The sequence below is a fragment of the Notamacropus eugenii genome, chromosome 1 (genome assembly GCF_028372415.1).
Source record: "Notamacropus eugenii isolate mMacEug1 chromosome 1, mMacEug1.pri_v2, whole genome shotgun sequence".
In the NCBI taxonomy this organism is placed as follows: Eukaryota; Metazoa; Chordata; class Mammalia; order Diprotodontia; family Macropodidae; genus Notamacropus; species Notamacropus eugenii.
Window position 1 is genome coordinate 78,878,799 of NC_092872.1, and position 14,464 is coordinate 78,893,262.

Genomic DNA, 14,464 nt, shown 5'->3' on the forward strand with positions numbered 1-14,464 from the left:
AATCTGACTTCCAGCCTCAATATCCAATTAAAGCTGCTCTCACCAAAGATATTTTTAAACTGCTATATGTAATGGCCCCTGCTTATTTATCCTCCTTCTTGATGTCTCTGAAGCTTTTGGCATTGTTAATCACCCTTTCCTTTTTTTTTTTTTTTTAACTCTTTCTGGGTTTTTGTCATAATCTGTTGTTACCTGGAAATTCTTTTCTTTATACTTCCTTACTTGGTGACTTTATAAGCTCCCATGGGTTTAATTTTCCTCTCCATGTAGATGATGCCCAGATCTATATATCTAGTCTCTTTCTTCAAGAGTTCCAGTCAACAATTGTATGTTGGTCATTTTCAACTGAATGTCCCGTATGAACTTCAAACTCAGAGTGTCCAAAGCAGAACTCATCTTTTCCCAAAAACCTGCCCATCTTCCAAACTTCTCTTTTCATGTCAGGAGTGCCATAATACTTGTAGTCATCCAGGGTCACAGTCTTGATGTTATTAACTCTTCACTCTTGCTTACGTCACACATCTGATCAGTTGCCAGCTCTCGTAATTTATAGCTTGTGTGTTCGACCCAGAGGCCGAGGGCTACCCGAGTCTTCTTACCTTTTGTCAAGGTCTTTGGTGGCCAACTGGATAAACGTGTTGAGAGAAGAGACTTTCCAGAGTCAAACAAGGGTTAGGCTTTATTCAGGGTCTTAGTTACGTATCCATATGCAGGGCGAAATTCTTCCCCAGGAGAGAGGAATCCTCCTCCTCCCAAGGGGCAAGGATCATACAGCAAGAGGATGGGAGCAGAAGAGGGGAGGGACCCTCTTCCCTCTAAGGGCCCCTCAGCACAAAGAGCGCCTTCAGGCTTTCCTGTCCCTACTTAAGCTCTCCTGCTGCATAGTTTGCACGTGAATACCATGCGTGCTCTCAGCCCCTAGCTAATTAACAACAGGTGTGCTCAGACCACGGACCAATCTCAAGGGTGGGATGCTCTCCCCAGCAAGTTTCCCACTGAGAAGAGGTGGAAATACACAAGATAGCCCGTGTTTCACGCCTCGATCACCAGCTGTTCCCTGGGGGGCCTTGTGAGAACTCTGAGGTTTAGAAGTCCTCACTTTTACCTGCCCGAGACTGTCCACATAAAAACTGAGCTTACACCCCCAACACTTGTACATATTGGTTACAAGGGTTTGGCTTTTTTTTTTAAGTTCATTTTTAGTTTTCAACATTGACTTCCGTAAGATTTTGAGTTTCAAATTTTCTCCCCCTTCCTCTTCTCCCCCCTCCCCAAGATGGCGTGCAATCTGATATATGCTCTACTTACACATTTATAACGTATTTTCATATTAGTTATGATGTAAAGAAGAATTAAAACCAATGGGGGGAACCACGAGAAAAAAGAAACAAAACAACAAAAGAAAAGGAGAGCTAATAGTGTGCTTCTATTTGCATTCAGACTCCAAAGTTCTTTCTCTGGATGTGTGTAGCATTTTCCATCTTGAGTCTGTTGGAGTTGTCTTAGTTGCCTGCATTGCTGCGAAGAGCTAAGTCTGTTAAAGTCAGTTGTCTCTAAGTGTGGTTGTTACAGTGTACATTGTTTTGGTTCTGCTCATTTCACTCAGCATCAGTTCATATAAGTCTTTCCAAGTTTTTCTGAAGTACGCTTGCTCATTATTTTTTTTCCCCCCAAATTTATTAATTTGTTTTCAGTTTTCAACAGTCACTTCCATAAGTTTTAAATTTTCTCCCCCTTGTTCCCTCCTCCTTCCCCTCGATAGCATGTAATCTTATATGGATTCTACACATACATTCTTATTAAACACATTAGTCATGTTGCATAGAAGAATTAAATGAATGGAGGAAACAAAACAGAAGAGCAAACAGTCTGCCTCATTCTGCGTTCCGATTCGATAGTTCTGTCTCTGGATGTGGATAGCATTGCTGTAAGGGGCTAAGTCTATCAGAAACAGTACTCACACACTGTGGCTGTTACTGTGCATAATGTTCTCCTGGTTCTGCTCATTTCACTCAGCATCAGGTCATATAAGTTTTTCCAGGTTTTTCTGAAGTCTGCTTGTTCATCATTTCTTATAGCACAAGAGTATTCCATTACATTCATATACCACAACTTGTTCAGCCATTCCCCAATTGATGGGCAGCCCCTCAGTTTCCAGTTCTGGGCCACCACAAAGAGAACTGCTATAAATATTTTTGTACATGTAGACCCTTTTCCCATTTCTATGATCTCTTTGCGATAGATTCCTAGAAATGGTATTGCTGAGTCAAAGGGTATACACAGTTTTATAGCCCATTTGGCATAATTCCAAATTGCTCTTCAGAATGGTTGAATCAGTTCAGAATTCCTCCAGCATTGCATTAATGTTCTAATTTTCCCACATCTTCTCCAGTATTTATCATTTTCCTGTTTTATTATGTTAGTCAGTATGAATGGTGTGATGTGATACCTCACAGATGTTTTGATTTGCATTTCTCTAATCAGTAGTGAGTTAGAGCATTTTTTCATATGACTATAGATAGCTTTAATTTCTTCCTCTGAAAACTGCCTATTTATATCCTTTGAACACTTCTGATAATTAGGGAATGACTTATATTCTTATAAATTTGACTCAGTTCTCTATATATTTTAGAAATGAGGCCTTTATCAGAGACACTGGTTGTAAAGATTCTTTTCCAGTTTTCTGTTTCTCTCCTAATCTTCGTTGCATTGGCTTTGTTTGTGCAAAAACTTTACAATTTCCTCTCATCAAAATTATCCATTTTACATTTCATAATGTTCTATATCTCTTGTTTGGTCATAAATTCTTCAGTTCTCCATAAATCTGATAGGTAAACTATTCCTTCCTCTCCCAGTTTGCTTATAGTATCAGCCTTTGTAATTAAATCATTTTGACTTTATTTTGGTATACAGTGTAAGATGTTAGTCTGTGTCTAGTTTCTGCTATATTATTTTCCAGTAGTTTTTTTTCAAATAATGAGTTCTTATCCCAGAAGGTGGAGTCTTTGAGTTTATCAAACAGTAGATTATTGTATCTTGTGTATCTAACCTGTTCCACTAATTCACCACTCTATTTCTTAGCCATTACCAAGTAGTTTTGATGATGGCTTGGTTTGTTTTTCAGAGGGGGAAGGTAAACATAGCAGGAGAATAAAGGGGTATGATAGATAGGGTAGGGGTAGGTTTCCCTGTCTCTTAAATGACAAGAATACAGAAGATAAGCCAAAAAAACAAAGACAAGCAGGGCAGCTTTGAAAGTTACATGTATTGAAAGAAAAACAAGCTCTACATGATAAAGATTTGAAGTTTCATATGCAGTCTTCTGTTATTCTGTGATTTATATGCAAATGTTCATTTTATTTGCTATTAAGTTCAGAAAAAAAGAAAAGGAAAAAAGATCACATGTATAGTGTGCAAAGAGAGCAGAGAGTAGTCAGGATGAAGGGAGTCTAAGTTAATAACCACATTAGCTGAGATGAGATATGATAAAGGACTGAAACAGGATATAGGCATACCTTGTTTTGTTGTGTTTCACTTTATTGCACGTTGTAGATATTGTATTTTTTACAAATTGAAAGTTTGTAGCAACCCTACATTGAGTAAGTACTATTTTTCCAATAGCATGTGCTGATGTCATATTTCTGAGTCACATTTTGATTACTTAATAAAATATTTCAAACTTTTTCATTATTATTATATCTTTTATGGTGATCTGTGATTAGTAATCCTTGATGTTATTATTGTAATTGTTTTGGGGTGCCACGAACTGTGCACTCACCAGATATTGCCCACATCTCTCTCCGTCTCCCTATTCTCTGAGACACAATATTGAAATTAGGCCAATAAATAATCCTACAACGACCTCCAGGTGTACAAGTGAAAGGAAAAGCCAATTGACACAGCATGTCTTATTTTAAGACATTTCTACAACCACCCCAATCATCAACAACCACCACCCTGATCAGTCAGTAGCCGTCTGGCATGGAGGCAAGACTCTCCACCAGTGGGGGAAAAAAAGATTGTGACTTGCTGAAGGTTCAAATGATGGTTAGCATTTTTTTAGCAATATAGTATTTTTTAATTAAGGTATGTATGCTGTTTTTTTTAGACATAATACTACTGCACACTTAATAGACTACAGTATGGTGGAAACATAACTTTTATATGCACTAGGAAACCAAAAATTCATGAGAGAGGGAGGGGTCAAAGAGGAATCTGAGATTTTAAGGCTGGTGACAAGTAGGATAGTGGGAACAGGAACAATTATAAAGAGTTTGAGGGGGGCGAAGAGGCAGATTTTAATGAAAATATGATAAGTTCTGTTTGAAGATATTTGAAATACTGTTGATACATCCAGGTGGAGATTTCAATAGCAGACAGGTGAAAATTCGGAAACTTTATAGTGGAAACAGCATCGGACTTGGAGGTTCTGTTTATTAGTGTGACTCTGTGCAAGTCATTTAACCCCCAAGACCTAAAGACCTAAGTTTACTCATATATAAAAAAGGGATTTGGGACTAGAAGATCTTTAAGATTCCTTACTACTCTCTCATTCTCTGAGTCTAGGAAATACATCATTGGCACTTTAGGGAGAATTAAGGGCTCAAGATATAAATCTGAAAATAATTTAGTTAAAGGTGGTAATTGAATCCATGGAAATATATGCTGCCTTCAAGGGAGAGACTATATAGATAGCAGGGAAAAGGGACTAGGATAAAATTTGAGGAACAAATTAGTTACTTAAGGCATCAGTTTATGCTATTTTCAGTATCACAGTATTTTCTTAGAGTTTTCCATTTGTGCCCAAGAAACTCTTTTTAGAATGTTCTTGTTATCTGAATAAGGTATTTTGAGGTAGCACCTCAGAGTCTCAGCTGGTTGATTTCATGTTTAATTTGTAGGTGTTGCTTCTCTTAGGTGAAATATTAAAAAAAATTTTTTTTCAGGTAAATACCCAACTCATATCTCCATAATGCCTGAAGTCTTATGATTAACAGTTTTGTTTGCTCAGTGCTACACTGTGCTATGTTCTGCCACAAAGTCAAGAAATAAGCCAGATGTTTTCTGAGGAGTCATTAAAGAGCTGTACCTCATGAGATCTAATGAGAAGCTGCCTCTAATTTTGGACATCTGAGAAACTTTCCATATACCTGCAGAAAATCCAGCAGGTTTTCTACCTGACCTGGTTGATAATTACATTTACTAAAAAAAAAAAACAAAACAAAAACAGAAAGAAATCCCAAATTAGGAAATCCAAACTCTGAGAATTAAGTGTTTTGTAGAAATTTTTCACTGTAGTTTTCTTTATAGTACTTTGTCATACTTGGGGATAGTCTTTGTGGAATTAAAAAAAAAGACAATGGTGAAAGGAACATCCTGATTAAAGATCATCAGGTAAGTGATTTAATTTTGAAGATTTTTTGAACAAAGACTTCATGCCTGCTTATAAACATTGACCAAAGTTATGGATGAAAATGTTTCTAGTCTGTGTGTACTCAAAAAAGCTGACTGAAATTTGCTGGAGTTTGTTGGCTGAAATTTCACTAAGAGTGTAGAGCAGTAAAGTTTCATTAGTAGGTGTGACATTGAACATTCCTTTCTTTCAAAAAACATAATGGCTTCCTAGGACAGGGCTAGAAGAAGAGTCATTTTTGTTTATTTCGTTTTCATTCCTCTAGTATTGTCCTAACTCTCTTCTGCCCAATATAAAATGTTTTGCTTTTTTTGTGTCAGGTTTGACCTTGGAGTGTACAGGGTGGGTCATTTTAGACTCCGGACACAGTGAGAGAGATCTCTCATTGCACTCTCAGTTTATAGTACTCTCTCAGATTTGGAGAGCTTTTTTGAAGTTTCCAGATGTTTCTCAGATTCTTTGGATATAATTGAACCAATATTCATCAAACAGTTGGATCTTAATCCTAGTCATAGGATAATAGATTTTGAGGGAAAGGGGAACAATTTACCCAATCCGAGTCCCTCAGTCTACAAGTGAAAAAAATTAAGATCAAAAGAGGTCAAGCAATTTACCAGTGGTCACACACAGGTTAAAGCTAAGTTTTCCCAAAAAGTTGACTTTGTTGGGAAAAGAATAGTCAGAAGAATCAAGAAAGAGCAGTGGTAAAGAAGTCAAGGATGAAGACTCTAGGAAGAGGAGTTATCAAAAACTGCAGAGAGATCAAGTAGATTGGCAGTGACCTTGGAGAGAACAGCCATTTAGATGAGCACTTATCAAAGGAGACTGAGAAAGAGTGGTCTGATAGGGAGACAGAGAACCAGGAGAAGATGATGTCTGGAAAACCTAGAGAGAAGAAAGTATCAAGGAGAGAAGCGTAATTAATCAACACTGCTGATTTCACTACAAAAGCTGTAGGGAGATCCAGGAGTGAAGACTGAGAAAAGAACATTGGATTTGGCAATTAGGAATCAGTGATAACTTTGGAAAAAGCAGTTTTGGTGGAATGAGGAGCCAAGTAGATAGGGCAAGATTGAAGATAAGTGAGAAAATGGGGGTGACAGAGGGGGGCAGCCTGTTGGAACAGATGGGATGAAATAGGTTGTTTGTGCAAAAGAGTTTTGCCTTGGCAAGAAAAAGGACTATCTCATTATATGAGACTGAAGTGAAGGTGGAGATAGTGGCAGAAAGCATCTGAGTGATATGACACAGAGAAGAAGGAGCTCTCGGTGAATGGCCTCAATTTTTTCAGTAAAATATGAGGCAAGATTTTCACCTGAGGGACTCAGGGAAGGGGGAGCCATAGAAAGTTTGAGGAAAGATGAAAATGTTTAGAAGAGTTTCTGTAGAAAATGGGATAGTAAGTTGATATAGTGTTATGAAAGGACAAAGCAGCAGTGAGGATCCGGTTAAGGTTGTGTGACAATATGCCTGTAGTGAATGCATCAGAAATAGTTGCCTGATTTTCTTGCTTTGTTCAGCAGTATTTGTATATGAACAAAGACAACCAATGGTGGGAGTGATCAAAGTCTAAGGCTTAGCAGGGCACCAAGACTTGAGTGAAGACTTTTCAGGGCTAGAGGAGGCCTGGCCATATTAATATACATTAGGGAAAGATTCAATATTTATTGAGAGATTTGTGATTAGAGAAAGAGAGGAAATGATTGATGTGACAAGCCAGAGGATAGATGGGGATTGAATTGTCAAGTTATAGGATCAAGATTACGATGGGATGGAAGTGAGGCCAAAGCAAGAGTGATGGACTGGGATAACAGAAGTGGATAGAGGGACTGGAGGTCATGGTGTGGTTTAGGACAGAGGACAAAACTGAAGGAAAAGAAGTTGTAGTTGGTGAGAAGAATTTCAAAGTTTTAGGTTATGGTGATTGAACAGTTTCATATATGTGTATATATATATGTGTATACACACACACACTAACTAGGTAGATCAAAGGCATGACCATCTCTGAGTGTACCTCAAGCAGAATGAAAGTAGAAGTCGTGGGAGTTTAAGGAGGTATTAACCTATTAAGATTTGGGAGGCTAGAGTGTTCAAGGAAACAACAATGTGTATACTGAAAGCCTCAAATATGAGGTCAAAGGTTGGAATGGAGAGGAAGACTGAGGGTCCAGTATTGAACTACTTGAGAAAAGAGAGACAATAATTTCAAAGTTGGTAGATGGTCAGGATGAGGATTTAAGGTGGGTAATGTAGATGGAGTGAACCTTAAAGAAAAAGCTACTGCTGAGTGATGGTGGCAAAAGGACACTCTGGAAACAAAATTAAGGAACAAGGAATATACATACTTGTTTTCCTGGCCAAGTTTTCAGGGGGCACTACAGAAGCAGCATCTAGTACTGGAAAGGATTGCTAAGGATGCAGTGGCTTCTGGGGAGAGTCATATATCTGTTAGTGCAAGAAAATGGAAATAATGCGTTAAATTAAGAGATTTGGTATAAATGAGAGTTTATCAGCAATAGAGAGGGAGTCCTAGACAGTCCAATGGAATGGGAAAGAAGGAGATATGGACTGTGAAAAAGCCGAGATGGACAAGAATGAGATATGGGGAAAGAGAAAATGGGGATAGGATTTTTTTTCATATAAGATATTGACTCTGAATGATAGGGATAAAGAGAGCAGGAGATGGTAATTTGCCCTTTATTGTCTGGAGAATGGATAGTTCATAAAGGATATTCTTCCTCTAGGACGGTGGTGTCAAACTCACATAGAAGTGGGACCCCTAAACCTTATATAAGGATCTGCGCTGACCACATATTTACTTAGAAACTTCACATTAACATTCTCTCTTTTCTAATGTATTTTTATTAATTTTGTTAGATATTTTCCAATTACATTTTAATCTGGTTCCATTCCATTATGGAGTATTGCTGGTTATAATGCAGATATTTGACACTGTTCTAAGGTACACAGAGTCAGTCAAGTCCCTTACTGGCTCTGATTCTTAAAAGCATAGAATTTCTTATAGTTATGAGACTCAGTGATACAAGACAAATAAAATGATATTCTCTGGGGGATAAATTAAACTATCAATCTGTACCTATTTTGGAGCCTCTTATCAAGATGTCAGGGAATAAGGCATATTTGGTGCATGTATTCCTCTCCAGAGCTGAGTTCTAGTTAATAAATGTCCCCCTTAGTACCTTTGGGAGGTTTCTTTTCAGAATATGTGGAATGGGTCTTATTTTTACTTTGGATGCCTAGAGGCTGAGGTCTGAGTTGCTTCTGGTCCTCTGTTTTCCCATCTGCAAAATGAGGGAATTGAACTAGATCATTTCTAAGTTCCCTTCTAGTTTTATAGTCATAACACAGACATGAAGGAGCATGGCAGGGTAAGTAGACAGTGAGAAGAGAGATGGGCTACGTGGAAGGGCAGGTGAATATTAGGGAGAAATGAGATAAAGTGTGGCAGTACAGGGGGGGCAATATTGTAAAAGGCATTGGAAGCCAGGGAAAAATCATGACTTCAGAGCTGGAAGAAACCTTTGAGGTCACTTAATTCAGCCATTTAAAAGATGAGGAAACTGAGGCCCAAAGAGGTGAAGGAGAGCACAAGAGTCAAATTCAAACCCAGGCCCTCTGACTCCACGTCTAGTCCTCCTTTTTGCTACATTGCTACCAGTAGTTAATAAAGCTATGGGCAGTTTTTAAATAAGGAAATAACTTGGAGAAGATTGTGTTTTTAGGAAGAGTGATCCAGTAGTATAGAGAAGATTGAACGCAAGAATGTCAGGGTAGATGCTGTGGTACTGCTTCAAACTGAGTGGGAGGAAGGAATGGACATGAGAGACACAGCAGCTCTGTGACCTTGAGGAAGTCACCTCCACCCTTAGTACTTGAGTTTCCTCATGTGAAAAATTTCCCATGATGATTTCTAAAGTTCTTTCTTGCTCTACCATTCCGTAATTCTGAGATGGTAATGTCATATCAGGAGCTGTGTTGTATTAAGTTTTTGTATCCCTGGCACTTGGCATAGTGCCTTGACCACAGTTGATGCTTAGTAATGTTTACTGAATTTAATTGAAGTGAATTAAACTGGGTGGGGTGCCAGATAGACTAGAGGGGATAAATGAATGATTTCTTCCTCACAGGATCACTTTACATATCTCTTGTATGTACTTTTCTTTTTATTTTTTATGTTTATTTGTTTACATGTCTTCCTTCCCCGTAGTAGATCATAAAGTCTTTATAGGTAAAGCCTGTGTCTTATTTATCTTATATTTCTCCTTTGCCCAGTGTATTGTATATAGGAAATGCTTAATAAACATTTATTGAATGTTGAACATATGAAAGATGGAGGCTGAAAGGGAAGAAATTAGATGACACTAACAATTCTAGTATAGAAACTTTTTTTAAAGACAAAAGAAACTTTATTTAAGGGTTCATGGATAAGCAGTATGACTTAACTGTGGATAGCTGGGAAACAACTACAACCAAATGAACAGTGTAGCCATAGCACAATAAAAATAAAGTTATTTTTTAAACAAAGACTTCAAGCTTTCCAGAAGTCTAGGAGGCAGCATCAAAAGCAGTGAGAAACATTTTGGAGAGAAGTCATTTAACAAAGGAGTTATTTCATAAATGATCAGTGTGGATATGGTCTGTACGTACGAAACAAAATTCACCATCACAATGGTGTGTTCTTAAAAAATAGAAGAGGATTGCTGATAATGGAAAGGCAAACTCCTATCGCATTCCCTGATCACCCTTCCTGCAGGGGCTGGCAAGAAGAAGGAAGCAACTACCCCTACATTTTGACGGGATCAGTTGAGACAGGCACAATTTGTGTATTGCCCTAAGTCTCCTCAAGTCTCAATAGAGGACAGCTGAGGCAAACACAGATTCCCCTCAAGCCCTTAATGGGAGCTGATCAAGGCACACACAGCATTCCAGCTTGTGCATTCAACCCTAAGGTTCCCCATTCACTGACCAGTGTTCACATGCTTTATAGGGCAACAAAGAAGGCATATTGCCTGTAATAGCCTCACAAGTTTACATCACCTCATCCCTTTATCTCACTGCACAGTCACAGTGGATGTTTATATTGTTTATCATTATATAATGCCGTGCAAGCGTGATGGAGATGTACTGAACCGTAATTATGAGAACTCATATCTAATACCTGGGAACAAGAGATTGTTATGGCTATGGATCCTGAGAAACTGAACTCTAAGAAAGAATAACAAAAATCCACTTTACACACCCTAAAATCCACCTTACTTACACCAAAATCCACCTTACATACACTAAGAATCACCTTACTTACACAGACTAGGAGATATGTTAGGAACTTCCAGTGGCACCTAGTTAGGTAAAATAGCACCTTGGAAGAGTTAGGGAAATGGACAGATATAAATGGGGCCAAAAGAGACCAAATGCAGGATAATTCTCTTGAGAAGGAGGGAGAAAAGCAAAGATATGACATTGGACAAGGACTGCCTTTTATAAGTGTGATCAAAATATGCCTCGGGATAATTATTAAATTAAAAACTAAGTGCAAGACAGGAACATAGTTTAAAAAAATATGTGGTGCTAGGATATATGAATTTCTCATCAAGAAATTCTTTCCTTTCTAGACACATAGGCCAGAGTTTGGAAAAAACATTTAGTCTGGAGTCCAACAGTTGGAATGCAGTATGATAAACTTGGAGACATTTTGCCCAGATTTATTATTATTATTATTTTTTACAGAAGTGATTTGCTATAGTGGAAAATAGCATTGGATTTGGAGGTAGTCAGTTAACATTTATTAAGTATCTACTTATATCCAAGGCAGTCTGCTAAATACTGAGGGATATAAAGAAGGGCAAAAGACAGCCAGTCTTCTTCTCTCAAGGAACCCCACAGTCTAATGGGGGAGAAAGCATGCAAGCAGCTGCTTTTAAACAAGCTACAAATTGGAGAAAATCAACAGAGGGAAAATGAAAAGACATTTTCCAGTTTTGACTTTGCTGTTCACTAGTTATGTGACCTTGGATAAATCATTCTGTTTTTCCCTGCCCTGGCTTTCTACATCATTTTCTAGCCCCACTTCTATAATTCTACTATTCTTGTAAGATGGGTCACAAGACACTACAGTATCAGAGCCAGAAAGAGCCTTAGAGATCCTCTAGTCCAGTGGTTCTTAGCCTGAGGTCCATGGCCTGGTTTTTAAAAAATATTTTAATAATTATTTCAATACATTTTTTGCATTTTTGTATTTAAATTACATACTCTTTTGCATTTTAAAAAACATTATTCTGAGAAGGGATCCATAGGCTTCACCAGATTGCCAAGAGTGTCAAATTGAGCTGTTCAATAAAGAGAAAACATAAAATGCCCAAGAAATGGCTATATAGTTCTTATAGTTGAAAATTTGAAATGTAATAATTTATGTACTTTGTTTTAGGCAGGGTCTATATAGCACAAAGTTGCAAAGAACTGGACCTTAATAAATACACAGAAGAAATATGTGCTAGAGGCAACATAACTTTGAGGGAACTTGGGGATCTGTTTGTCTTAAAGACAGGAAAAGTCCAACTGAATGGAGAAGATCCATATTGTTTACAGTGTAGAGTGGCCAGTGGTTTAGGTGTGGCCTTAAAATTTCTGGGCTGCATTTCTCCAGTGGCCCTACTTTAGTGAGCCATTGCCCAGGTTGAACATGGTCAGTAGTGACTCATTCCTTAGCAAGAACTTGTAACTGAAGTACTGAGTTGAGGTGACCAGTGATGCAGAATGCCAGGCTCAAGGTGCCATAGTTAAGTTGGATTGAGTTTTTTAAGGAGGAAATTAGTGGAAGAGGATAAGGGCCATACAGAACTCAAATGCTCCTGCTAGCTGTGTCTTTTCGGTTCTCAGTTGGTGGATGCTGAGGGTCCTCATTTCCTCCTTTATACATATAGTGCTGTGAGACCAAAAGGAGGGAAATGGAGCTTTCCAAGTTCTCAACTCACCACTCTATATACAATGATTAAAACCACATCAGAGTTCTGGGGATCATTTGGTTCTTGAGTCAAGCCCATTGCACCCTAAGCAATGACCATGAGCTTTCCTAAAAATGGCCAAAAAATCAAGAAATCTTTCTCTTTCCTCTAAGATGAGAAACTAACATGTTTATGAGGACTCATTACCTACCTGGTTTCCTCTTCCTGGCTGGGAGAGATAAGATTCTGAAACTTGTTTAGGTCACAGGTGCTCAGAGTACTTCTCGCTAATATACATCCTTAATATCTCAATGCTTATTACTTTAAGCAAACTATTATTCTTTCAACTACAGTTATTATGGCTTTATCTAAGAGAAAGTGGGATAGTCCAGTGGAATGTAGGCAGTGGCCCACAGGCATCTCATACTCAGCATATGAAAAACAATTCATTATCTTTCCCCCAAAATATCCCTCATCTAACTTTCCAGTTACTATTTAGGATATCATCATCCTTCCAGTAGCCCAGGTTCTCAACTTTTCATCCTCATGGTCATCCTCAGCTTCTCATTCTCAAACACCTCACTATCAAATCAGGTGGTAAATCTTGTAATTTCTTTGTCTCCAACAATTCTCACATACATTCCCTTCTCTTCACTCACAGCTATGACCCTAGTTCATGCCTTCATCACCTCTTTCCTGGACTATTGTAATAGCCTTATAACTATTCTTCTTGCCTCAGGATCTCTCCCAATTCCAATTTGTCCTCCATTCAGAGACCAAAGTGATTTTCCTAAAGCATAAGTCAATGTCACTTTTCCTCTCTATCTGCACCCTACTTAATAAAATCCAATGGTTCCCTCTTACCTCTAGGACTAAATATAAAGCCACTTTCACAACCTGGCCTCTTCTTACCTTTCCAATCTTCTTATACTTAACTCTTCTCCATGTACTCTGCAATTTAGCTATATTGGTTTGCTGTCTTCTCAATACTCCATCTCCTGTATCCATTTCTTTTTTACAGTATCTTCTTGTAGTGCCAATGCAATTATTCACAGCATCTGTGGCATCCATGAATATCCCAGCACAATTCTGAATCACGAATTATAACAGACTCTCCACATGGAAGACAGAACCAAAACATTTATTCAGACACCAGAAAGCCAAATCTGTCATAGTAACAAAAATCTATACACAATAAAAATGCAGAGGACAGCACCATCCCCAAGTCTTCCCCCTGCTAGGCTTCCCACAAATCAGCTCCATTAAACAAATCACAAGCAGGCTCCCTTAAACACAATCACAAAGAAAGTCTTTCACTCAGACTAGTCAGCTGCCTACTTGCCTGCATCCGTCCTAACTCTGACTGCTCTCATGACCAGCTTCCTCTCAGCTGTGCCCTAGCTCCACCTCTTCCTGTTCCACCCTTCAGCAAACTCCACCCATTACAGGCTTCATGTGACTCAGACTTCTGTATGACCCAGGCAGGTCACATGGGCCAATTAATGAATGGGAAAGATCTTCCCATTTAAATTACCATTACACTACTCTATGCCTGGAATGCTCTCCCTACTCATCTTTGCTTCTTAGAATCCTAGAATGGCCTTCTTCAAGACTCAGTTCAAATGCCACCTTCTGCAAGAGGCTTTTTCTGAGCTTCCCTGTTCCTAAAGTCTTCCCTTCTGAGGTTACTTACCATCTACTGTAGAGATAGATATTGTATATGCCTATTATGTATGTGTCTGTTGTCTTCCTTCTCTCTTCCCCATGATTAGAATGAAATTTTCTTGAGGGTTGGGGCTATTTTTGATTTTTTTTTTTTGTATTCCAATTGCTTAGCAGCCTAGTGCATAGAAAGTGCTTGTTGATTGATTGAGATAAAAATATTACCTTCACAAGGTCTCTTAAATATACCTCCTCTCCTCTGATACTGCCACCACCCTTCTGCATTCCCTTGGGAGGGAATCCAAGGGAAGAGGATCCAGATAGGTTCTCATCACCTCATGCCTGGAGCATACTTCAATAGAGCACTGGGTTAGTCAGTCTTTTATAAGTCTCTCTCCATACTAGTCCATCCTCCATTCAACTGCCA

The 14,464-nt window shown here is 38.5% G+C and overlaps 1 protein-coding gene across 13 annotated transcripts in view; it reads left to right on the top strand.

Annotated features, from left to right (window-relative positions):
• Positions 1-14,464, top strand: part of LOC140502759 (phospholipid-transporting ATPase FetA-like) — a 161,278-nt gene that overhangs the window by 2,918 nt on the left and 143,896 nt on the right. The window lies entirely within an intron of this gene.